General features: G+C 41.9%; 1 protein-coding gene across 1 annotated transcript in view; it reads left to right on the top strand.

Moving 5' to 3' along the window:
* pkn1a (protein kinase N1a) overlaps window positions 1–24,443 on the top strand; it is a 49,107-nt gene that overhangs the window by 4,450 nt on the left and 20,214 nt on the right. The window lies entirely within an intron of this gene.

Below are 24,443 nucleotides of genomic sequence, written 5' to 3'. Positions count from 1 at the left end.
ACTGGAAAAGCCCAAAGAACTGCGACACACTCCAGTAGTTCCACAAAATGTACTTGGCCCCAAATGTTCATGTTCATAAGCGCACACACTCAAAAACACACAGATATAACAGCTGACACACGCATACAGAGTCAGACACTCCGGGGAATGCATAGGAGTACTTCCCATAAGCCTCACCATGACGTAAGGAGACAGCTATGTGCACAAAGTAGGCTTTTCTCAGCACTGCCCTGTGGCCATGTAGGCAGACTGAATCCACAATAATGCATGAAGGAACAGTTGAGCAACTGGAGACTTGGAGAGAGAACTAATATTCTCATTCATTTTTTAGATTAAGATGAAACAGTGTGGTCTAACAGAACTGTTCACTCAATCATATGATCATTCTCATAATCATACTCTTGCATGAATAATGCTATATTTATGCATGTAACGCATCATCATAACCTCAAATTGAGTGCTTTATGCTGTCAGACCCTCATGTAACTTATTCATACAACAGTTACCAACACGGTGTATAATGCTTTCTTAAAGCTCTCACTTCTATCTACCTTTCTATAAGGCAGAATGATTGTTTCTTTCACAAATGTCTGGATTCTTGAGCTGTCATGTGATGATGACCAAAAAGGCTTTCTACATAGCCTCTACTATACTGTACTGTAAGTGCAGTCCATATGATGTCCACATTACAGACTTAACAGTCATCTGTGTCCAAGTAAATCAGCAGCAACAGTCAGTCAGTCCCCATCTCCTTGTGCGGGGCTAATATGACAACTCTGTGTTGATATCTTGGATTTGTTTGCTTCAAGTTCATCATTCCAACTATGAAAAAGATACAGCTGAGTTAAAATGCTGTTTCTTCAGGACTCAGGTTTAAAAACCAACAAAACCTCAAGATAAAACATAAAAACTTGTTGTGTATGGGTGAAATTTAAGTGTCTTTCAGTCTCAATTTTTAAATTAGCATTTGTAAGAAGTCCTTAAATATTGATATTGAAGTTGTCTGACATGGTTTATGGTTGGCTCCACTTTTCATCCTGCAACCAGCGGTGTTCAAACATATCTCTGTGGGACTTTGATTCTGCCTTTGTTCGGTAACTGTTAACTGTAATGTCTTTCTTGATTAAATCATATCTATGCATAATGTCTGTGTCTTTTGTACTGTGACGTTGCCATTTTGAAAAACACTGCTGTAGTTTGGTCATTGTTGCTCTGATGGGAGCAGTTCAGATGTGGGTAAGGCTTTGCTAGGGCCCGAGGGTGGAGGGTCGAGGGATGGGGAGGTCTAAAGGGCATTATGCTGATGATGAGGCTCTACAGCCGCAGCAGTACAATAGGTTGTATTGTCTGACACCAGCAGCCCAGATCACATTCAGTTCACTGTGAGTTCATTTTCCCCATCCTGGCTGAAGCATGTTAGCAACCACACCCTCACCAACCAACCAACCAACCAACCCACCCAGCTGCCCACCACCAGGCTGGGTAGTAAAGCCCCATATATCAAGTGTGGATAATGGTGTTTGGATTGAAAACTGAAACCCCTTGTCTAGTCAAACCATGTGCTGAACCTTGTGCCTCATAGTTTGCCCCGGCAGCTCTTCCACGCTGATCACAGATTTTACCCTTTTTCGCTTATCTGACTCACATCTTGACTTCCCTCTGTGCAAACAGCCCATAATTCTCATGACCTCATAGCAATGTACCCCAGCATTCCAGCTTCAGATGGACCCCTCCTTTTCCCTAGGGTTGGACACAGACACACACACACACACAAACACACAAACACAGAGGCTAGAAAACACTGAGCTTACACACTGCCATGACATCACCTATCACCCTTAGCCAGTGAACCCCACCAGCTTTCTGTGAGAGCACTGGGAGGGCTGGAAAAAGCAGGACTGGTCAGGAGGATGTACAGGAGCAAGTAGGTCAGGGTGGGTCACTGTTTTTTCATCCTATGAGGCCGAATAGACTGCAGATGCTGAGGCTGTGTCCTCATGTCCAGACCGCACCCGTGTTTTAGTCTTTTGAAGTTTCATTATATAACAGCAGTAACTCCTCACTTTCCCTCTCATGTGGGCCCAGGCCTGGCTTGTCAACACCAGCAGCCTTGCGCACTGACATATTTTGACCCTTGACCCCTCCTCATTATGGCAGGGCCCCTGGGCCACATATATCGATCCCAGCCCCGTTGCTCAGCGGTGCCGTGCTGTTTAAAAGCCACTCAACTGGGTTAACTATCTCTGGAGCTGTGTTGAGAAATGTAGAGAGAGCGTTTAAAGCGTGTGCTTTCTTAAACCAGAAAATCAGACAAACAGGATGGAGAAAGCAAGTTATCGTTGCTTTTGGTGAAAGCTTAAGACGTTGCAGTTGAAAGAACTCATTTGATGCTCTTCCTGTGAACCTCCCAACTTGACCGGCAAATACAGAAAATTGTGTGGTTTGCCTCAAAATACTGCGCATGTTGAACCCAAAATCGAGCTGTCAAATGCTTTCGGTTCTTGCATTAATAGGTCAAAGATGTCTTTTAGTAGAAATAAATCAACAGAGAGCATTATGTTGTAATCTCTGGGAGGGGTTTTCACTTTGGAGAAATGTTCTCATCCCCTAATGGGACAAGATATTTGAGGACATATAAACTGATGTAGCGATAGAGCTGATGCAGTTTACTGGAGAAATAATCAGGAAACAGCCTGTTTTGATAGGGATTTAGTATGAAATATGTGTATTTACATCTGTATTTCATTCTTATTGCTTTGATAGGCACAGGACTTGGCCAATAAGCAGATATAGCTTGAATCTAGTCTTTAATTTTTGACCACCTCTCACCCCGCCACCCCGTAAGTGTACAATGTTCTCATCCTTTTGCACGCATTGTGATGATTAACGCATGGTGATTTCCCCCACAGCAGGGGGTCAGCTGGTAAACAGTCCATGAACAAAGCAATATCGGCCGACTTAATGGGATAAACTAGGCATGGTTCCCTGGAGCCTAGAACTGCAATGAGAAAGCACAAGTGCTGATTTGTGTAAGCCTCATTAGACAGTCGGAGGATCCCTCCATATTAAACTTAAAGGTTGGCTTATCAAAATGATTTTATCTTACCATGTCAAGAATAATTTGACACCAGTCCACTACTGGTTTATGCTGCATGTGGGTGTTAAACATAAGCTAACAGTTAATAAACCATAATTTCACAGTTGTTTCTGTTCTAGAAATGAAATTTATAGGCTTTAGGTCACCCTGTCAGCTAGGGTGGCCAGTGGAGAAAAAAAAAGTTTATTTTGTGGCCAGCTTGCCATGTTGTCATGGATTCAGAGGGAATTTTAACACATTTTCTTTCCCTTGCAGTGTATGAGGATGGTTACCACAAGTAGTCTGTAAATAATATCTTATCATCCATTCAGGTTAAACCAACCTCACTGGCAGTTTTACCACAGAAAGCCCCTGGTGGACCAGGCAGATTTAGCACTGATGGTGGAGTTTCCCAAATGCCACAGTATGGCCTTCAGTTTTAGAAATTCTGCATCATAACCATGTATTGTGACCAGTGTAAGGATGTGGTGACAATTAAAATGGCAAAAGTGACAGGAAATGCATTGAAATGGTGGAAACATGCAGCAAAAATGTCAAACTGAAAATGAAGGAAGTTAATATGGCAGATAACAAGAGGATACATATGTGTGTGCTTGTCTGTATTATGCTGCATTACACATCATCTGTAATAATGTTACAAAGAGGTATCCCTCTCATGCATTTAGCTAATTAGGGACACGGGGCAACGTCCCGAGTCACTTATTACTATCCCGCGCGTTTCTTCTTCTTCTTCTTCTTCTTATTATTATTTTTCATCCTCCTCCAAGTTTTCGTCCCTTAACTCGCCCCGCAGCTTTGAGAAAACCCTCGCAAATTATATATCAAAACGTGCGTATTGTTCGGGATCGGTGTGCTATTACTTTTCTCAAATTTTCCCATAAGAAATGAATGGGACGGGTGAAAAAAACAAGATTGAAATTGGAGTTTTTCAAACATCTGTAGCTCAGGCATACATTCACCGAGAGACTTCATTTCAACTTTAAAATGTAGACCCAAGTCTGGTCTATTGGTGTGTTCATCCACATTTTGATTGGTCCTATAGTTTTTGATCAGTCACTGTTCAATGACAGTGATCGTTTGGAGGGAAATTTTGAGATTATAATGGGTGTGTATTGCGCGGAATGTTCGTGCTAGAGTGCGTGCTAGAGTGGCACAGAGTCTAAAAGCGATCTGAAAATCTTCTCTTTTTCTCGTCGCTACGGCCACAAATTACACTCTACACGCATAATTTTGGGATCAGTTTGTAGACAAACTTGTCCTCTTTCGTGTGATGTCCTCGAAAAAGCCGAGAGACTTACTGAATTTAAATAGTGAGACGTTTTGTGCAGCCAGCGCCCTCCTGTTCTCCCATTAAGTCCCATGTTAAAATTCAGAGCTGTTTTGTGAGCAAAGCAGAAATGCCTCCTGTCTTTAGCTCGCCATAAAACGAAAAGTTGTTGTGTCAGGAATAAAACGAGATGATGGTCGGACTCAGGAAGTTCTCGGGAGTCCGATGATCTATAGTACACTCTGATACGAGGTACGGTTCTCTCACCAGAGGATTTAGTTCGGGAGGTTCGCCGAACCCAAATCTCACTGCATACAATACAAACTCCTGTTCTCTGAGTCGCAGAGTCTTTTTAAGTCGACCATTTTGTCATTTTTCTAAAGAATATCTGGACACAAAACACACGTACATCTGGCCCAGACTTGTCCGCATCTCACAGTGTAATCGGTTTTTTGATAGCAGCTACGGTTTTGACACAATCGCAAGTTGTTCGGAAGAAACCGACAGCGAAAAAGCCGCTTTTCAAGGGAAGAGTTTAACAGGTGCAACTGTCAGTTACACACACACCGGTCAATAACCCACGCACACACATCTGCAGGACAACCAGCCTGAGAATGATTATCTTAACGAGCTCAGTCAAAACAAGGGCATTGTTTGAAAACAATCTCTGTCCAACAAACAGTTAAACTCAGCTTCAGAAAGCACTTTGCCAAAGAGTTTCAGACAGTAGTCACACAAATGCACACACAAAAAGGGCTAACCAACAGCTAAAAAAGTGATTAAAAACAAGCACGTCAAAACTGAACAGGAACAGGTAAACAGTGGGAGAGGTGCAGAGGTAATTATCAGCAGGTGGGGCAGAAGTTACACACGCACACACACACACACACATTCAGACACACATATACCAGACACATCTCCATGTAGGAGCTGGTTGGGCTGCTTGTGTAGTTCAAGCAGACACACACACACAACAGACGAAGACACACACATACGCAGTCACACACAATGACAGATACATAAACACACACACACAGACAAATGCATAATGAAAACCCCATCCCCCCGCCCCCTTGTTAACGCCGTTAGCTCTATTAGCTCTGTTAGCACAGTTAGCTCTGTTAGCGTTAGCGCCGTTAGCGCTATTCGCACCGTTAGCTGTTCGCTCCGTTAGTGTTAGCTCTGTTAGCTCCGTTCGCATTAGCTCCATTCATGTTTATTGATTCAGTTCATTAATTCATGTTAACAGAGACATGAAGCAGAGGAGAGAAGCAGACACAGACAGCTGAGGTGATCAACAGAGACAGACAAGGAGAAAGCCACAGAAACACAGCTGAGAGCAATTCATTAATCAGGGACTGACTGCCTCTGATATCTGCCGTTTTCTCACATTGCAGCCTTTTTCAATTGTCCGCTGCTTCGCCATAGTTTCTCCTAGAGACTTCATTCAAACTTTAAAACGTAGATAATTTTGTCGGCTCCAAATGACCCTCGGCACATTTTGATATCTCTTACGGTTTTCGAGCTATGACCATCGAAGGCCGACGTAAGACGCGAACAACTGCGATAAATTTCCCATAAGAAATGAATGGGGAAATTTCCTCAAATTTCAGCCTTTTTCAATTGTCCGCTGCTCGGCCATACTTTGTCCTAGAGACTTCATTCAAACTTTAAAACGTAGATAATTTTGTCGGCTCGAACACACCCCGTGTCCCTTTCAAAATTTCCCAGGGGGAATTTTCTAGTTTGGCTTTATTACTTGGACAAAATAGAATTTTCTCTACTGCAGTTTCTTGTTACTTACTGGCCGACATACACTGATGCCAATGTTTCTGCAGTATGCTACTTATTGCTGTATTGTAGCTCTCGTCCACCTGTTTTTCTGTTTTATCACATTTTTTCAGCTCCATCTCCAAATGGTCAGTGGTAAAGCTTCTGCTTGTATTTCAGTCGGGCTCCACTCTCTCTGCATGAGCTCTGCTATCTTGTGGGCCATTTTATGTGATGCTGCTGAAGCTCTGCCGTTTGCAGCAGAGGACTGTAAATCAGTGCGACTGTAGCACTCTCGTTCAAGCAGAAGATTTTACACCGTGGGGGAGGCATACAGAGAATGTTTCTAACATGAAAAATGGTGGCCAACAGGGCAACCACTGAGGGAAGGGGTTTCAATGGTCCAAATGATGTTACCCGGGGCAACTAGGTGATTTCTCCCATCAGCTCAGCAGTCCTCGTCCGCTGCTGTCACTGACCTATTGGCAGTTCTTTGCTGGCTGATCTTTACAGCGACCTCACAGTGATCATGTGTTGGAGGGAGTTTTACATTTACACCAACACTTGCCAGATGTTGTAGTACTGTGGTACAACAGTGTTAAAGATAATGCCACTATATTAGGAAAATAACAGTGTCGTATTTCAGTGTAGTACTGAATTATTTTGCTTTCACTGCTGTGTTAAAGGCCTCTTTACATTTGTTAGGAATCATTTTCTGGCCTCTGTAGTGAAGCCTGATCAAACTCCGTCTGATGAATGGAACAGTCCAGAGTGTAAAGTGATATATTATGTTGCCCTTCTGTTATCTTGCCCCCCCACCCTCTCCCGCTATCTCTCCCTCCCTTCTGTCTAGGCTATGCACCAGCTGCTGCTCTCCTCCTCGTCCTCCTCCTCTTCTCCCTCTACAGCCCTCCTTCTTGTTTTCCCGTTTGGGTGTAGTCTGACCTTAAGAGCTGTCCTCCAGTGGGGATAATTAAAAGGAAAAGACTTTTAAGTGATGTAGCTGTTCAACAGCCTACACCTATACACAACGCTCTTGCAGGCTAAACATGGTTACATTACTTAATGAGTTATTACTCTCTGCATTATGACTTTGGTGTCAAGCACAAAATTGGTCTGTGAATGTATATTGCTAGGCTACATGTGGTTTGGTGTATTCCCAAAGTCAGAAAGCATTTTATACATGTAAGACATTATGGCTATCACCGTCTACAAACAATCTACAGTAGATAAGAAAAGATTGTTTAATTAAACATTTAAATCAAAGAATTACATATCTGTGTGCCATATTTGTTTTGAGTAAAGTAGGCAAGCATTTTCAAGATCTTCCAGAGCAACACAGACAGCCTTTGTCAAACTTGATGTCTAGAGGGTTTGTGTGTGTGTCTGTGTGCGCACGTCAAACTCAGAGGGTGTGACTTATAAGATATAAATAGGCTACGAGAGTTATTAAAGTCTCCCCACAAACAATCCCTCTCATTAGAATGGGCTGGAGATCGAGTTACACTGATAACATTTGATCTACTGGGAGGTCCCCCAGCTCAGGCTGAAAACCTGGATGGATGGTTGGGTTGCTGGGTGGAGTCGCTGTCAAATCACTTACAATCAAATCAGTTGTAAATCTAGATATTGAGTTCATTATTTATGATTTCATTGCATCGTTATTTTCCTGGATATGTTGAACTTCTCTTACGGGAAAGAACTAGAATTACGAGATTAACTTAGCCCAGGTAATGGATAAATTGTTAAGTTAAAGAATGGAAGTGTATGGTGTCTGTTTACGCTACTTCATCTGTTGTAAAAGTCCATTATTTGAAACTGAAATCTGAGTGTACACACACTTATCTGTGACTCCCAGTACAGACACAGGATTAGTTTTTCTGAGAACTGCATAGTCTTTTAAAAGGGAACTTCACCAATTTTACACATCAAAGTCTGTTTATAGCTCTTTGGGAGTGTGACTGCACATGTGAAAAGAGCTTTATTAAGCCTTTTTGTGGCTCCAGGGGGAGCTGTGTGAAATCTGATAAATTGCCTCAAGTGATGTCACTTGAGTCAGCCTCAGATGGAGCTGAAGACTACGAGTTTGAAAATGAAAGTAATCAGTAGTTGTGGAGTTCGAAAGAAGTGAGTTTGCCAGACCTCTGTAGCCTGCTCCTCATCTCTGCTTGAGGCTAGTGGCTCCAGGCTACGTTAGCCGCTACTAGCATAGCACACCTGATTCTCTGACTGAACTGTTGAGTTACATGGAATTTTGACATGGAAGAAGAATGCATTGAATAGAAAAGACAATATCTCTGGTTCTGCTGTATTGGATTTGATCAACACATGATAGTGACTGAAGTTTGAAGACCTGTAAACAGACCTTGAGTTCCTTTGCCGGTTCTGTGAGAAACTTCGATGTTAACGTCTCTGCAAACTCAAATGTTATTTGCAGACCTTTCCCGGTTGAGACGGTCCCGCAAAAAGGCTTCAGGCTTCTTTGAACAGTACATGTTTGCAGATTGAACAAAGTGCTGCGTTATAGTCTCCTCATGTGCTCTCCCACTGGCTCGCAGTGTAAATAAATGAACAACGTGACGCCACAGAAAGAACACACAAACTTGTGACTGAGGACTTCTCTTCTGTTTGTGTTATGCTTTTGTCTTGAATTTTCCATCACCTTAAGTTAATGTCTGGACTGAGAGTTGTCGTCTTTACAGCCAGAGCTCCCATGGCACAGGTCACTTCAGTTATTTAACAGTCAGTGTGACGTCTGGCTTTGCCTTCATTCAGCCCCTGATCATATGTCAAATATCGACAAGCCTGAATGTAGAGGGAGTGTTGGACAATTAGATAGCTGGAGGAGACAGGTGTTTGCTGGTGTGTTACCTGGAGGCAGTGCTGTCATAGAAACAGCTGGCAACAGCATGAGGTCATAGTTTTTCTACCTAATGATTTACAGGTGCACACACACACACACACACCTGGCTGTTTCGAGCAAGATGAGTCTTATTTATGATGTCCTACCTGTTTAAAGTCAATGGGGCATTTAGTATTCATGTAAAAAAAATATTACAAATGGAAAGAAACAGAAACAGAGCGTTCTCCTCCTAACTCCATTTACATATCACACTTTTTTTGGAAGCTTTAATGAGAGTGGACTGTCAGAGGACAATTAACCGAGCGTAGTCTGTGAATTTATATTTGGCTATGTAATTAGAGATTGGATTGAATGCTTTTTCCCTTCCCACTTGATTAAACTGTTGCTTACATTAAGCTGTGGTTACTCAACCAGGCCCGGACCTTTCCATTATCCCCAAATGCTTTTATATAACCTGATTCAAACACTCCCAAAAATATCTCTGCTTTCTGCAGTTAATTTAGATGGCTTCTACTTCACATTATCAGTTAACATACAACACCGTTTTCCAAAGAATGCATCTGTTTTATGTGCTGTCACAAATAATGTGCTGCTCTAATCCACATGAATGTCCTCAAAATATGACTTTATTTATAAGGCAAACCTTTCATTTATTGTTAAGAACTTTGGTTGGGCCTGTGAGTTCTTTCAACAATATTAATCGTGGTAATGGTGACAGATTTAACAGATTAAACCAAAATTATGTAACAGGTTAATCTTAATATGAAACAGCTGCTCCCCCAAATCTGCTCTTGCAAAAACTACATGACACATGCTGAATTAAGTTCCTTGGTAAATTTGACAGGTTAAAAAAGTTTAATTGATTCACTAATACTGCTTCTCCTGTAAACTGGGATATTACCAGGCCATGCAGTTAGTAGCAAGTTTCTATTTGCTGCATATCTAAGATACAAAACAAGTATTAAAACAAGTATTAAATGCCGTTTAAAACCTTATTATCACTAATGTTCCAGTTTTTGATACCCACTTATATCTAAGTACAAAAATTTGCACAATTTAATGTCACATTTTCTTTAGAATTAAGAGTCGAAGAAGTGCAGAAGTGCTCACCATAGACAAGTAACTTACATGATGTAAAGTTGTAATCCAGAGTCAGTAATGTCCCACCAGCTGAGACCACATAATCACTGTTGGTGAGCTGAACTTGTTTCTGCAGGTCCTGTAAATACACACACACACACACACACACACACACACACACACACACACACACACACACACACACACACACACACACACACCAGCTGCGCTGGTCTCTGCCACTGCTGCCACACCTGAGCCCAACTGTCATAATCATTAATGCTGTGACACACGCGCACACGCACACACGCACGCACGCACGCACGCGCGCACATATGCACATGTCCATACGTCTGCACACAAATACACACACACACAAAAGGCAGCCAAGCCCCAGGGTGCTCTTGCAGCTCATTAATATGCACTTCCACGCTCCGTCTTTCTCTGTTAGATTCAGTCTCCCCTGGGTGCTCTCAAAACACAAATCTGATGTACGTGTAGCCACTTTCTGTCTCTCTGCCCACATGCTCACATACTCAGTTTGACACAGTTTTTCATGCACACTGTGGCAAACACGCACACTGTAACTTTCAGGCGTGACTTGCTTGCAGTCTGCTGTTAGTCATGGCTCAGCTGAACCAACTAACACACAGACAACCAGTTTTCTGAAGAAGTCAAACTCAGTCATCTTCACAAATGTAAAACCTATGTTTTCCTCATCAACGTTTATACTAAGAAAAAATGAAAGGCTTTATTGTACAAGGTTTTTGTGTTCTAGGGAGAATCTTTTTTGCTTTGTGTCTGTAAAAATAGCCAGAAGCTTTGGAATTTGATGAATGCTATCAGGTTTTATTGGTTGAGAATGAGAAGTAGGGCAGCACTAGTCATACAGTAGTATTTACTTGTTAAATAAAGTACATTGTGTAATGTAATATGTTACTGTTACCTCACAACAACTTTCACTGGAAGTACTCCTTCTTCCACAGGGGGCACTGTTTCTGAAACTGGGACATTCTGTTGGTCAAAAGGTTTAAGACACGACGCAGTGTTTCCAGTTCAAGTTTGACGGAGGACATCTGTTGCCCCTCTCTCTTCCCCTTATTTTATGTCATCTCTCTGCTGTGTGCAGTCAAATAACCGAAAAAGACCCCAAAATACTTCATACAAATCCTTTACAAATAAAATCAAAGATATCAGCATGACCAGACACCACCACACAGAGGCACTCTGAGATTTCTTCGTGAAATTGACCATTTAAAACGTAGACCAGCAACGACTACTTGGTGGCTTTACTTTTTAAGCAACACTAGTGACGTGGCTCTAGAATTGGGAAAGTCAGTCTTTCAGTCGGTCAAAATTTACCTTTGCCAAATACCTGCAAAACTAATGGTATTCCCAATTCAGGCTCAGCTGTACTTTGTGTTTAGGGCTAATTAGCAAATGTTAGCATGCTATTGCGCTAAGTTAAGATGGCGAATACGGGAAACATTACACCTGCAAAACATCCGCATGTTATTGTTGGCATTGTGAGCTTTAGCATCATGTCACATCATATTAGCATTTAGATGAAAGTACTGTACTCCCTGAGCCACCAACATGGCTGTAGACTCTTGCCTAAGCCATTAAAACCATTGGTACTTCCTGCCAGACTGACACTTGTCACTCCAATGATATACAGGCAGCATGTGACACCATACCCCCCCTCTGAAGACCATCAGCTGATGTATATCAGGACAGTTTGTCACATGATTCTACTTGGAGCTTACTCCTTCACTCACTGTTTGTTTGGAAGTGGTGTTAGACCCTGTGTGTGTCCGGCCATCAGACAGCTTAAAGTGTTAATCTCCTCAGCTAAACCCACTGCTTCACCGTCAGCACTCCAACTTCTTACACACACGCTGTCATATACTTCCCGATGTTGTTTAAACATGCTTGTACCATTTGAACTGCTGAATTCAAGACAGACAAATATCCACCCATATGACCAAAATCATTAACATGCACACCTGGATTTTAGCCAGACATGGGAGTTGCATTCATTTATTTTTAAGTGGTTTAGTCCCTCTCATATTCATTTCATGCCTCTGATGTTCTGCCGTTCTCCACTTTGTTCTGTTGTTATTACTGTCTTCCAAATTTCCATTTTAGTGTGAACACACTGGAGAAAGTGGCCTTAAGCTTCACGTCCAGCTAAATATCCAACAAATATGTCTTTTGCATTCTGCTGTTTCACTTATCTGCGAACCCCTGGCCTTCCTCTTTTCCTCCTTCTTCCTCCTCTCAGGGCTTCATCCTTCCCTTACTCCCTCTCCCTTGTTCCCTCCCTGGCTGTCACACTCACTCCTTTTCAGTGTGACTGTTTTTTTTATGCCTTAGAGTTGCAGGATATCTGGAGGCATAAGTCAGAAGTGTGTTCTTAAAAAGACAATATTGTGATTGTGATAATGAATTGCAAAATGTTACTTTAGGAAGATGACTCAAGTCTCCAAATTTGGTCAGAAATGCACTTTATGTGGGTGCCAGAAAAGAAAACTGCCTCACCTTCTGAATTAGAAATTGATTTTGATTTCTGGGCAGTTGATTTAGTGTGCAGATCTGTATTGTGTGTGTCAGCCTAGTTTACAGAAGTAGGTCTCTGCCAAATGTGCTCTCAATGAACTCTCTCTCATCTTCCTCCTTCCCCTCATGTGTCTGATGTCTGTGTGTTTGGCAGTGAGTCTGGCCTCCCAGCGTGCTCTCACATGCTCTTTTATCCATCAGTCGCCTCTGGCACTGTGGGTCATCCACCCTCCCTTTCTCCTCCACCTGTTTCTTTATCACTTTTTGGCTGACCATCTCTCACTCTATCCATCCCCCCTCCTGTCTCACTGGCTGTCCGCCTCCCTTAGTCTGTCTCTCTGCTCAAAGGCTTTCTTGGCCTTTGTCTGTCTCGTGGGGAAGGGTGGTGCCTGTCTCTCTTTTCCTCACCCCTACAGTCTCATCCCTCCCTCTGAAAGAAAGCGATGAACAGGAGGAGTGCTGGTGAGGAAACTGAGGAACCGTAAAACCAAATGGCCAAAATTTCCCCCTCCAAAGGCACTTTTAGTATCGTCAGCAGAGGGAGCACAGAGAGTTCAGTGTAAAGGAATTGAGCTTTGTGTTTTGTTCTAATATGGTCATTTTGCAATGCAATCATCTTGACCTAAATTATCATGACAAGGAGTTACACAAATGTATATGAATGAAGTATAAGTTGTGTGTAAAGCAGTCTGAAAGGCTTTATTCTCTTTAAATTGCTAATTAAATTAAATTAATGACTTTGGTGATTCTCTTCTTTCACCATCAGTCCATTTTGTCCTAATTAGCCTATCGTTTTGTAATATTTTCAATTTACTAATGATAATTAATGCCATTTTTGTGAGCCTATATCAGTGTGACCAGTGTCTTAAAATGGAAAATCCATAATGAACAGATACTTGAATAGAAAATGCTCTCAGACCTCCTCCACGAAGACAGTCAGTGTTGAATACAAAACCCACAGTTCAATTACCAATGAGTCCTTATCTCAGCAAAAGACTCCTCTTCAGGATCCCAGGAAGCAAACAAAAATACTCAGTTTGAGAATCATTACAACAGTTGGTCAACAGAAATAAAGCCAAGTTCTTGCCTCTAATAGATATGCTTAGTGATTCTCCAACAACTCCTAGTCTGGTCAGTGCGCGCCTGTCGGCAAGCCTGGGAGCTGAGTGGTTTGATGGTGGGTTACTTAGTTTGCTGGCTCGCTCTCAGGACAGACTGGGCCCAGTCTCCCAGTTGACGATCACTGTAACTCTCAGCCTTGTTGCTAAAACACATGAATCATTGAAGATATGACATTTTCACTCAACGACACTCCTGCTTAAAATAGGTCCAGTTTCATCCATGTGATATTTTATCATAATAGAAATCGGTGGAGACGTACTGTGGCGAGTGCAGTGAAACAAGTTATAGCCCAGTGAGTGTACGGCTTGACTGCCTCTCTGCACCGCTCCCTCTGACTCTCCTCTCTGCTTCTGGTTTACCTTTCCCTTCATCCCTCCTTCTCTCCTCCCTGTCTTTCCTGCCAGTTTGGATGTTGTCACCATTCAGGCGTCTCAGGAATGCCTCCAGATGTTTTCTTTATATGACTCAGCCACATGCACTCGCACACACGCAGTCTCTTGGACACATTTCCTTTCTTGTGCACATAAGCGGCATGAATTGTTTTGACTTCAGGTGGAAGTCTGGATCCAACCTTTGCACTCAAATCCATTTACTGTGGATAGATCCAGGAACAGCTCATGTCTCCTTCTATTTTCATGGTTTTGTCATGAGAAACAACAAACCAAAGCCGACATGAGATCCACACTTCACAGCAAATCAACCATGCAGACCCATTTCTTTCTCTTTGTTTTATAGTTAACACACACACACACACACACACACACACACATACAAAATACAGTATCAGTGTCCTTCGTGCAACTCTGCTGGCCTGTCTTTCCATGAAGCTCATCTAGGCAGATACCCCAGACCTGTCAGAGCAATTTCCCAGACATCTATACTCAGGCTGCTTTCACACACACGTGAACACACACACACACACACACACACACACATACACACCCCCACACACACACAGTGTATTCAAATTTGTCGCAGAAACAAGTACAGCACCAGAGAGCTGTGTCTGTTTCATCTTGATTAACATTTATCGTTATCATTGGCATCAATGAAAGCACTAAACCATAAACTCTACAAGATTACTGATTATCACACTCTGCACACGCTGTAACCCTTTAAGAGTGCATCAGCAAAGGGGCTGATATGGTGTTGCAAAGACTTGGGTAGTTTTGGTTCCTGATTTATAGATATAAATACACTCCTGTTTTACATTTTTAAAAAGTGATGTGGTAGGTCAGTGTGCTGTCTTTGTTCCAGTCTCATGTAATGTGTTGTTTGCATGAGTAAAGGTGTAAAGGTTTATTTTTAATGGATTAATTGTTTTGTGTAAATACCAAAAACCAAGCAGCCACCAGTCCAAAATCCAAAGATTAAGTTCATCATCATATACTGAGTAATTATACCACTGCCAAACAGCCAAGCCAGCTCAATGTTGTTGCAGGGACATACCTTTTTTTTTACCTGATGCTACACAGTGAATTAACATTGTTATAAGTCTGTGTTTAATCCGGCGTGTATGGAAACACCAGCCAGCCCGTATTATAGTAACAAATTTGATTTGATTTGATGTGACACCTCTTATCTTGTGTTTGTAGAGATATGTGTTTACACACATAAGGAACTGTTAACATGTCATATTTCTTGAAGGGAAATGTTTGGTCTAATATTTTCCCTGGAGAGAGCAAGGAGCTTCCAATTAAATACAATCCTGTTTGTATATTTTTTAATATTTTGTCACCACCACAGAAACGGTAGGTAACTGAAGTTGTCTGACATTCATTGACTGCGGTTAGTTTTTGGTTTGATTTGTTTACAGTCTAATAATAGTCTAATTGTATTGATTACTGATGGTGGCTGATCCGACTAATTATCAGCCAATTGTACTCAGTTTCTAACAGAACTATGCAGTAAATAGTTGCCCTTTGTGTGCTTATTTCTTCAACTACTTTCCTTAATGACTCCTGATGAAACCTGAAAAAAAATTTGAGTAAAAAAGTCACGTATGGTCTCAGAGGTCTCAGATGGTGATAGCTGCATGGGTGTTGGAACACGTTAGATCAGAGGAATTGATTGATTTCTCAACTTTGAATGTTGTTGTAGTACCGATTAGAAGAATAAACTGATCAGATAGTTTAGGTATATGATTAAACATGATTTGTTTGCACTTGATATAATGGCTTTAGTTTTCTAACTTCATGGCTAATTTAAAGACCCTGCACCCCCACAGTGCACCCATACAAGCAATTTAAATAACCAACAGCTGATTCCACCTCCTCACCACTGTGTGGGCTTTGCAGCGTCTTTTAATAGTTTATCTTAAATGATAGCAGATGTTTACATCTCCAGCCTTCCTTCATGATCCTCTCCCTGTTTAAGCGACATACATGATGCACCAGTCTAGTTTTCACAAATAGCTAAACTTAATATGATCAGAATGACTAAACCTGTTTGACTCAAACTAATGGCTGTTTTTCTTTTCTTTGTGCTGTTCTGGTGTTCATCTGCTTGCAGAGGTGTATTTCAAGAACCAGTGTTATGAGAATCAGGGAGTTTCTGAGGAAGAGCGTGTCTGCTCACTATATCTTTCCAGAATAAATAGCTCCTAAAAAATGTAGCCATCTTTTAAAGCAAAATATTCCACTTGAGGCCGGTGTGTGTTTACATTCCCACCTGGATTAATTTCCAACTATTACTGAACAGGTTACATCTGTGTTCTCTCTACTCCTTAGAATCACAACAGATTTTTGTAACCTCCTCCTGCAGCATGCTGGCCTTTTTATCTGCACTGGCCTAAGGATGATTGACAGCTGTTCCTCACTGACTCAGCATAGCAGGGATTGGACAGTGATTGACAGGTGCTCACTAAGCACGTCTGGAGCAGATAGTGATTGACAGATGGCCTACCGAGCCGAGGGTCCACCCCCTGTTGGAATGAATGCCTCTGTGTGTTTATTCTCATGAGAATAGAGCAGTAGAGTGGCAGCTTGTTCCTGTCTTTGCTGCCTTTTATCTCTCTATTCCAGGGAAGGTTCAGTGGTTATGTATATGGAGCCACTTCACCCTGGACAAATTGTGTTTACATTCCCACTTGGAGATGTTTGCCATTTAAAGATCTCCGTTCACTGAGGTCTCTTTATGATTGATTCACCCTTTGCTCTTCCTCTTTAAACATTTTCAGGCTCCAAGGATTGCAACCATATTAATTCAAGAATACTTCTTACCTGCTGCTTCTTAAATTGTTGTTTGCTGCGGGTTTCATTATCAATTAATCATTTTGTTTTTCAAATGTTAGAAAATCAATGTCTTCAAATGTCTTGTTTTGTCCAAAACATAACCTTCCCTATGATATATATCACAAAGAATTTTTTTTCTTAAAAAATGACTCATTCGCTTAATTGATTATAAAAATACTTACGTTTTGGTCGACTAATCAGCTCACTGAGTGGTGTGCTTGTACAGTTTATTGCTATGTCAGTGTGTATCTGTTATGGATGCTATGCCATAGAACAAGACGATATAGTGTCCCATCTTGACTGGACTCGAATATTCGACTGTCCGGATAGTCGTTCGTTGAGTAATCAATTCAATTTTGGATTCTTTTTTTCTTTTTACATGTAGGATACCAGCATACACCCTCCCTCTCGCTCCTCTCCCAATTAGTATTGGTCAATATATTGTTACTGTCTGAGTCAGTAGGACACTGTGCTGGCAGGGCCTTGGCAACTAATAGAGGACTATTTGTTGCAGTTTGCGTTGGTCTCTAGTCAGCAGAGATCCACCAGGACACTCATTCTAGTTTTAGGGAAACTGAAGAGGCTGCCTTGCATCCACCAGACCAGACCAAGGGCCTATCTGAACTGGCTTCTATAATGGAAGCCAGTTCATGTTTCCCAACCATGATTTGCAGTAGATGAAAATGTGTGTGTGTTTCTGATAACGGTTGGGGCTTCCCCAATGTGACCCAGATAAGGATGGGATCATCACTTAGGATCGTGATTCATGCTCATATGCAACCCTTTACCTGTTTTAGAACAAACAATATTTTACTGTTCAGCAGGCAGGACTGATTGATAGAAGTCTGATATACACAGGCAGCAGATTCCAAACTTTTTCATGTATTAAAAGGCAAATTGCACTGACGGCGACGGAATCAGATAAATGTTTTCTCTGGAATGTTTTGCACCTGATGTTGCACGCTCCATGTAGTGGATTTCCGTACTGGCTTTGTTTGAGTGTGTTGCAGCATATGAGCAATAATCTAGGCGAGAATCAAGAACCCTGCCCAAGGTTTGCATAACAAACCAGCAGCTTCAGTGCATGCAGGAGAGGGAGGCATTCTCCCTTTAGACCTGTCCATCAGTTGATTTTGTTTTGCTCCCTCTTTTCCCGAAACTGCAATCTCACTTGCACTATTCAGTGCAAAGAAATATCTGAGGCAGAGTTGGTCTCCTGCTTTGTATACTCTGCCCCTATTGTGGGGTTGAGAGTAGACTGACTACTACTTCTGTCGGTCATGTGTAAGACAGATGAGTTTGGTTACTACAAAGTGTCACTAAAAGTTGGATCTAGCTCAGAGAGTACAGTTACCTCTACGACTGCCAAACTGTCAGGCCTGAATTGAAGAAGTGAAGTGGCCGATAGGTGGGGAAAACAATGGCTGTCAGGTTGAGCCACGTTTCTGTATCAGGATCCAACTGCCACAATAGAAGCAAGGGATATTCTTAAATTCTGTGTTTTCTGCCAAAAGCATCACTTGTTTTAAATGACTTCACATTTGAGGGTGGGCGTGTGTGACAACTGTGGGGACTTTTAGTCAAGAGGAAGAGCCTGTTAAGAAAATGGAGAGTGATGGATAGAAGGGCAAAGAAAGTAGAGCAGGAAGATGGAGAAGAGAGAAAGATGTGGGAAGGCCTGGTTAACAGTCCTGCCCTCATTCTCATCATTGCGTTTGTGTATGTGAGTGTTTTTGGGTCACCTTGTCCCGTGTCTTTCTCCTATAGCCATCTTTTTCTTTTTTCCTCCTGCTTCTGTTAATGTCTATTGTGTAGTGCTGAAACAACTGGACGATTAAAATGTCACGTTCGCTAACGTTCTTCTTCCCTGCCTTTTTTTGGTACATTGCTTTCTCTCTGTGCACGTTGCCACCCCCAACTGTCACTTAGAAAACTACATTCCCATAAGCCTCCTCTTGTTTCATGTGCTTATGAGAAAAGCAACAACTGGAGAGAGACACTGGAATAAGACTGAAAAATGGCGTTTATGAATACATAAGGGTTCAACTGTTTCCTCTTTGCTATTCTGACAGCACTCGTCTGGCACATGTTGTTGCATTGTGGTTTCTGATTCATTGCTGATTCTCTGCTCAATTTCTATCTCCTTCCTTCTTTCACTGCTTATTTGTCTGTTCTGTCTGCTCCAACCCTGTGACCCTCTCGGCTGTGCTTCATCCGTCTCTCTCCTCCCTCTCTTCCTGTCCCCATGCTGCTTTCTCTTTGTTTGCCTCGACTGTCTTTCCCTTCTTTCAGCCCCTCGCTAACCACTTCTCTCTCTCTCTCTTTCTTTTTCATGAGCGTGACTGGACAAACTGGCTTTTGCTCTTGCCAATATATATTTTCTTTCCCAGTCTCTGTTGCAGATGGTCCACTGGCTGATGATTGTCCATTTGTATTTGGGTATTGCTGTGCTGCTAGCACCGCCAAAAATAATGTGTTCCTGAATTGAGCATCGTATGTTTTGATTACTTTTCATGTAAGGACATAGTATTTTATAGTGCTTTCCTCTGAAGGAAACTGTAAATGTTTGGTTTGTCTTTTTTATTACCCTCGTCATCCTTTTTCCACTTTGTTCCATGTTTTCTTCTTGCTCCCTCTCCTTGCCTTTCTGCCGTGCAGTCAGTCAGTTTGACGAGAACGGGAAATGGTATTGCCCTGCAGGTTCATCTTTTCAGCAGAGTAATACAAAGAGACCCATGTGGCAGTGGAAGACATCCACAGGAAATGACGAGCAAGTTATTGTAAATCCATTAGAGAAACACATAATTGTTTGTGTGTGTGTTTGTAAGAGAAACCTGATAACTTCAGCATTCCTAACTACAGAACAGCAGTTGTTTTACATGACACATGTTTTCCTATGTACCAATATGGAGCAGCCTGTGCAGCCACATATTTTCACGCCGTATATTTAGTCAGCTAGCCAAGCTTATGTTGTCTGTTTCTGACTTGGTTGTCTTAATTATAGGTTGGAGCTAAAGGGGAACTCCACAAATTTTACACATGCAAGTCTGAATACAGCTCTTTCGCAGCGCTCCTGCTTATGTGGGGAAAGAATGAGTTGTGTAAAGCCTTTTGTGGCTCGAAAGGAGGCTGAGTAAAGTGGTAAATTACCTTAAGTGACGTAAGATGAGTCAGCATCAGATCAGAGGCTACGTAAGCCACTACTAACATAACACCTGAATCTCTGACTGAACTGAAAAAAAAGTGAATTTCCCTCTTAAAACATGACCAGAAGGTAACTGATCAGTACCTGTCCTTAGAGGAGTACGGGTCATTTTAAGTTAGGTTTCATGTGTACCAGCTACTGCAATTATCATGTGTTTGGGCCTGAATCAGGCCCTGTATAGAAAATGCAAAATATGCTAAAATATACCATAATTTGCCCCTTATCAGTACACCTCAGCTGTTGGTGGAAAATAATCAGTACCCATTCTGCTTCTTTAGCCTCTTTCACACATTGCTCCCGGGAAATTACTGGAATAATTTTTCAGGCACTGTAATTGGTTTCACTATTCACACATGCACCTAAATTCAGCATAGTTTTAGTAGAATAGTAGAATTGTATAGTAGAATTTCCTGAATAGATGGGACAGGGGATGGTCCACCAGATGGCGGTAATGCAACACATATGGATGCCAACCACAATAAAACTCAACAGAAGAAGAAGATGGGGCAAGGCCTGGTGTACGCGACAGAAGACGTCTTATTGTATTCGGGAAACACACATTCAATATTAATTAAATGATGATGTAATTAAAAGAGTGTTGGATGCCCTAGCCGGACATAAGTAAAGACAAATTTGAAGAAGGTTACAGTGTGAGACTGAGGTGCTCATCAGAGGAGTCTTGTCATTGGTTTGCTTGTTCCACTGGACAGCACCCTTCATCAGATGGACATGACCCTACAATGTTACTGTTTTCATTCACAGCACAGGCGTACCGGCATTTTCTCTGAAATGTTACTTGGTCTTGACTTATGTTGAGTGCGTATCATCTCTGTTTCATGATTTGTTCTTGCTCTTTTTCCTCCTCTATTTTTAGCTGTGACTTTGAGCACAGCCAGAGCTCGTCTGTCCTTCGTTCATTCGTGGTTGAACAAGCGTCCAATTGCAGTAACTATAATATTTTCACCTCGTGTCATATTCTACAGCCCACACCAAAGTTGACTGTGGACTGAGCTCACTGAAGCCTTAAGAGTACACAGATCACACCCCCTACAATAACACAGCTTCAGTCAGAAATGGGCTGAGCCTCACTCCCCAAGAGACATGGCCTCATGTTTCACTGGAAAGTAAGAAGTCTGTGTGTGTGTGTGTGTGTGTGTGTGTGTGTGTGTGTGTGTGTGTGTGTGTGTGTGTGTGTGTGTGTGTGTGCGTGCGTGCGTGTGTGTGTGTGTAGAAGTGTATTGGTGTGTACATTCATTAAGAGTGAATATCTGTCCTCCTATTTTTGTCCATGTCATGTACGCTTGCACAACCACGCCTCACCATGACCTCTGTGGATACTTTTTCTGTACAGAGCCGTCATTATCACTCAGTAGGAAAACTCCAGGCATTGTCCTCACAGTGGAGGACATGCTAACACACACACACACACACACACACACACACACACACACACACACACACACACACACACAAAAAACTGCGCTTTAACCCATGTTCTGTCTTGTCCTTCTCTGTCCAGCCCTAGGCTTCTCTACACTGCTCACACAGTCTGATTGAATTAGCCTCGCCTGGCGTTATTATCTATTGAATTAGCTCGTCATTACTTCCCTGGACACCACTGCTGAATGTTCTTCCCTGGGCCAGTTCACTAACAAGCTGCATGAGATAAGTCACTCATGCCCCTTGGCGGCCGCCATCTTTGTAGTGTTACACCGGGTAAACAACCGAGGGATGTGGTTGAGTGTTGTGTTGTGTCAGCTTGCTCTCTTTAACTGCTGAACGTAGTGCATTGACAAGCAAGGTGTCAGTCTAAGAGCAGTGTGTCAGTTTCTTTGTCTGGTGTGACGACTCATCTGGTGCTGTGTTAAGCCATGTACATATGTGTGTCAGAGCACATTCTGTCAACATCCGCTGCTGTTAACACTTCTTTAACGCTTGCTGTGTTGGAAGTGACTGTACACGAGTTCTCACATGTTCCCACCAATTCAACAAACACATCCCTATGGGTGGTGGAGTGAGCTGAGTGAGCCTGGACAGTTGACTGCTTTGTTTGTTCATTTCTGCTTTAATTACCGTACAGAGGTGGATACTGAGGATCTGTTTTTATGTATCACTTGAGAGACGCAAAGACTGATGTTGACAAACCGTGTTTGCAGCCACAGCCGTAAAGCCTGAGTCACAGCTGATCGCAACTACTGAGTAGAGAGTAGAAAGCAATATGCAGGCAAGTAGAAAAGAGTATGAAGCAGCTACACTCAGTACAATGTCGTCAACAAGCCCACTCGCTCGCTGTGTAGAAGGGGAGCAGCGCATACAGCATGAATGACAGTGAAATCCATATATGTGCAAATATGGCTTACGCAATAGTTCCCGCGGAGACTAAGGTATTGCCAAATCTCTACAGGTTGACACATTTCTACCTCTGTATATACCTTTATACTGCCCAACCCTATTAAACTCCCTACTGCTGTGTTAGCTTGGTAATATTTGACAGATGAAGCTGACGGGTCATTCATTTCGTAGTCATAAACCGCAAATCATAAAGTGCATAACTAAAATTAAATTGAAATTTCACCAGAGTCAGTTAGATTTATCTTTTAAGAAACGTGGATATCTGTACAAAATTTCGTGGTCCGAGTGGAGTGGCAGTGGCATTGCCGTCCCTAGAACCATGCAACATGGCTGAAAAGTAGCCCAAATAATCACAAGCTACCAAAAGTAAGCTTACCTCCCCAATCAAAGAAAGAGTATGAGAGTGTGTTGAAAGCCATGCAATCTGGCAACACTGAACACTTAAACATATATATGTTTAAGAATAGTAAAGAAAGTGCCATATCAATAAACACAAATTGTCTCTCACTATCTTGTGAGTTGTTGACTTTGGATCTCTGTTTAAAGTCAGAATGATGATGTGGGTAAGAGGGCATGAGCAGAGCAGAAGAACTTAAATTACCTCTCTCCGGTTCAGTTTCACAATCAGTTCACCGTCTCACACACAATCACTTGGCAGTCACGCTGTAGCTCAGCAGAAACACAACAAGCCACACAGTAATACTGAAACAGTCCAGCCTTTTTAAGAAACAGCAGTTACTCCCACAGCGACCGATGCAGGAAGTGTAAGCAAACATTTCATCAGTGTTTTGTACAGCCGCAGGCGTGGATCACACGCACACGTTTCACAAGGAGGTGGACGTTGATCCAGAAAGGATTAAGGTCATTATTTGACAATTTTATTGACATCCTTTGGAGTATGTCAACGTTTAGAAGATTTTCAGCCAGTAATGGCTAATGATGATGAATGCCTCAGTTACATACATTAGTTTGAATAAATTCTGGTTTACAAAGCATTAAGATTTTAAATTTTAAATCACAATTCTAAATATCATATCTTTGTTGTATCACGCAGTACCTGATTTAATTAAGAAGTGGGCAAACTATATGATGACATATTGATTTTAGTTTTATTGTCAAATTCAGCGATACCGTCTGTATTTTCTGCACTGCAGAACACAGGGCCCTATACGTGCATGAGCAACTACCCCCTGCAACTCTGAGTCATTGTTACAGGTTTCATCACATGTAGTAAAGAACGATTATCCATAATTAGTTGTAAGCTCTCTGCTTAGTGTGTTATAGAAATGTTGGTGTCTGCTCGCTTGCAGCCAGTAAATTACGGGAGTCTGCTCACCCGAAATTCACAGAGCCTCTTTCAGATTACAGGAAGTAAAGCTCCACGTCTTAAGTCGGTGTCGTCTTTCTTTTCTTATCTAGGCATAACAGATCTGCTGAGGAGTGGAAGGAGATGAGTCAGTTTCGTGTAGAAAGATGGACAGACCACAAAATTACAGAAATAATTAGTCCACTTTTTGTGCGCCTCAAATTCCTCCACTATGACAAGAAAACATGTTAAACATTTCCACTAAACCAGACTATTTTCCCAAAGCTCAAAAATTGTCATCCTGTGAAAGCCAAGCTTTTTTTCGGTGTATCCTGTTTTCTGCCTCTGCAATAAACCAGTGGGCAGTTTTCATAGGCACAGGTTAATGATCAAAATTCTGCTTCATTTTTTCCCCCATATATTCCATAATCTGCATTCCTCAAAATTTGGCCAATATTTGATGTGTGACATGCAATACAAGTGTAAGATCACTTTTATTGTGCAGTGTAATAACGCCTTTATGCTCATTTTCCAATTTGGAGGATATTGAAGGCTAGCATTAGAGTGCTAACTCCACCCACTGCTTACA

This window comes from Chelmon rostratus, chromosome 3 (genome assembly GCF_017976325.1).
Source record: "Chelmon rostratus isolate fCheRos1 chromosome 3, fCheRos1.pri, whole genome shotgun sequence".
NCBI classification, from domain to species: Eukaryota; Metazoa; Chordata; class Actinopteri; order Chaetodontiformes; family Chaetodontidae; genus Chelmon; species Chelmon rostratus.
The sequence above is the reverse complement of the archived record's forward strand: the minus strand, read 5'-3'. Positions and strand labels throughout refer to the sequence as shown.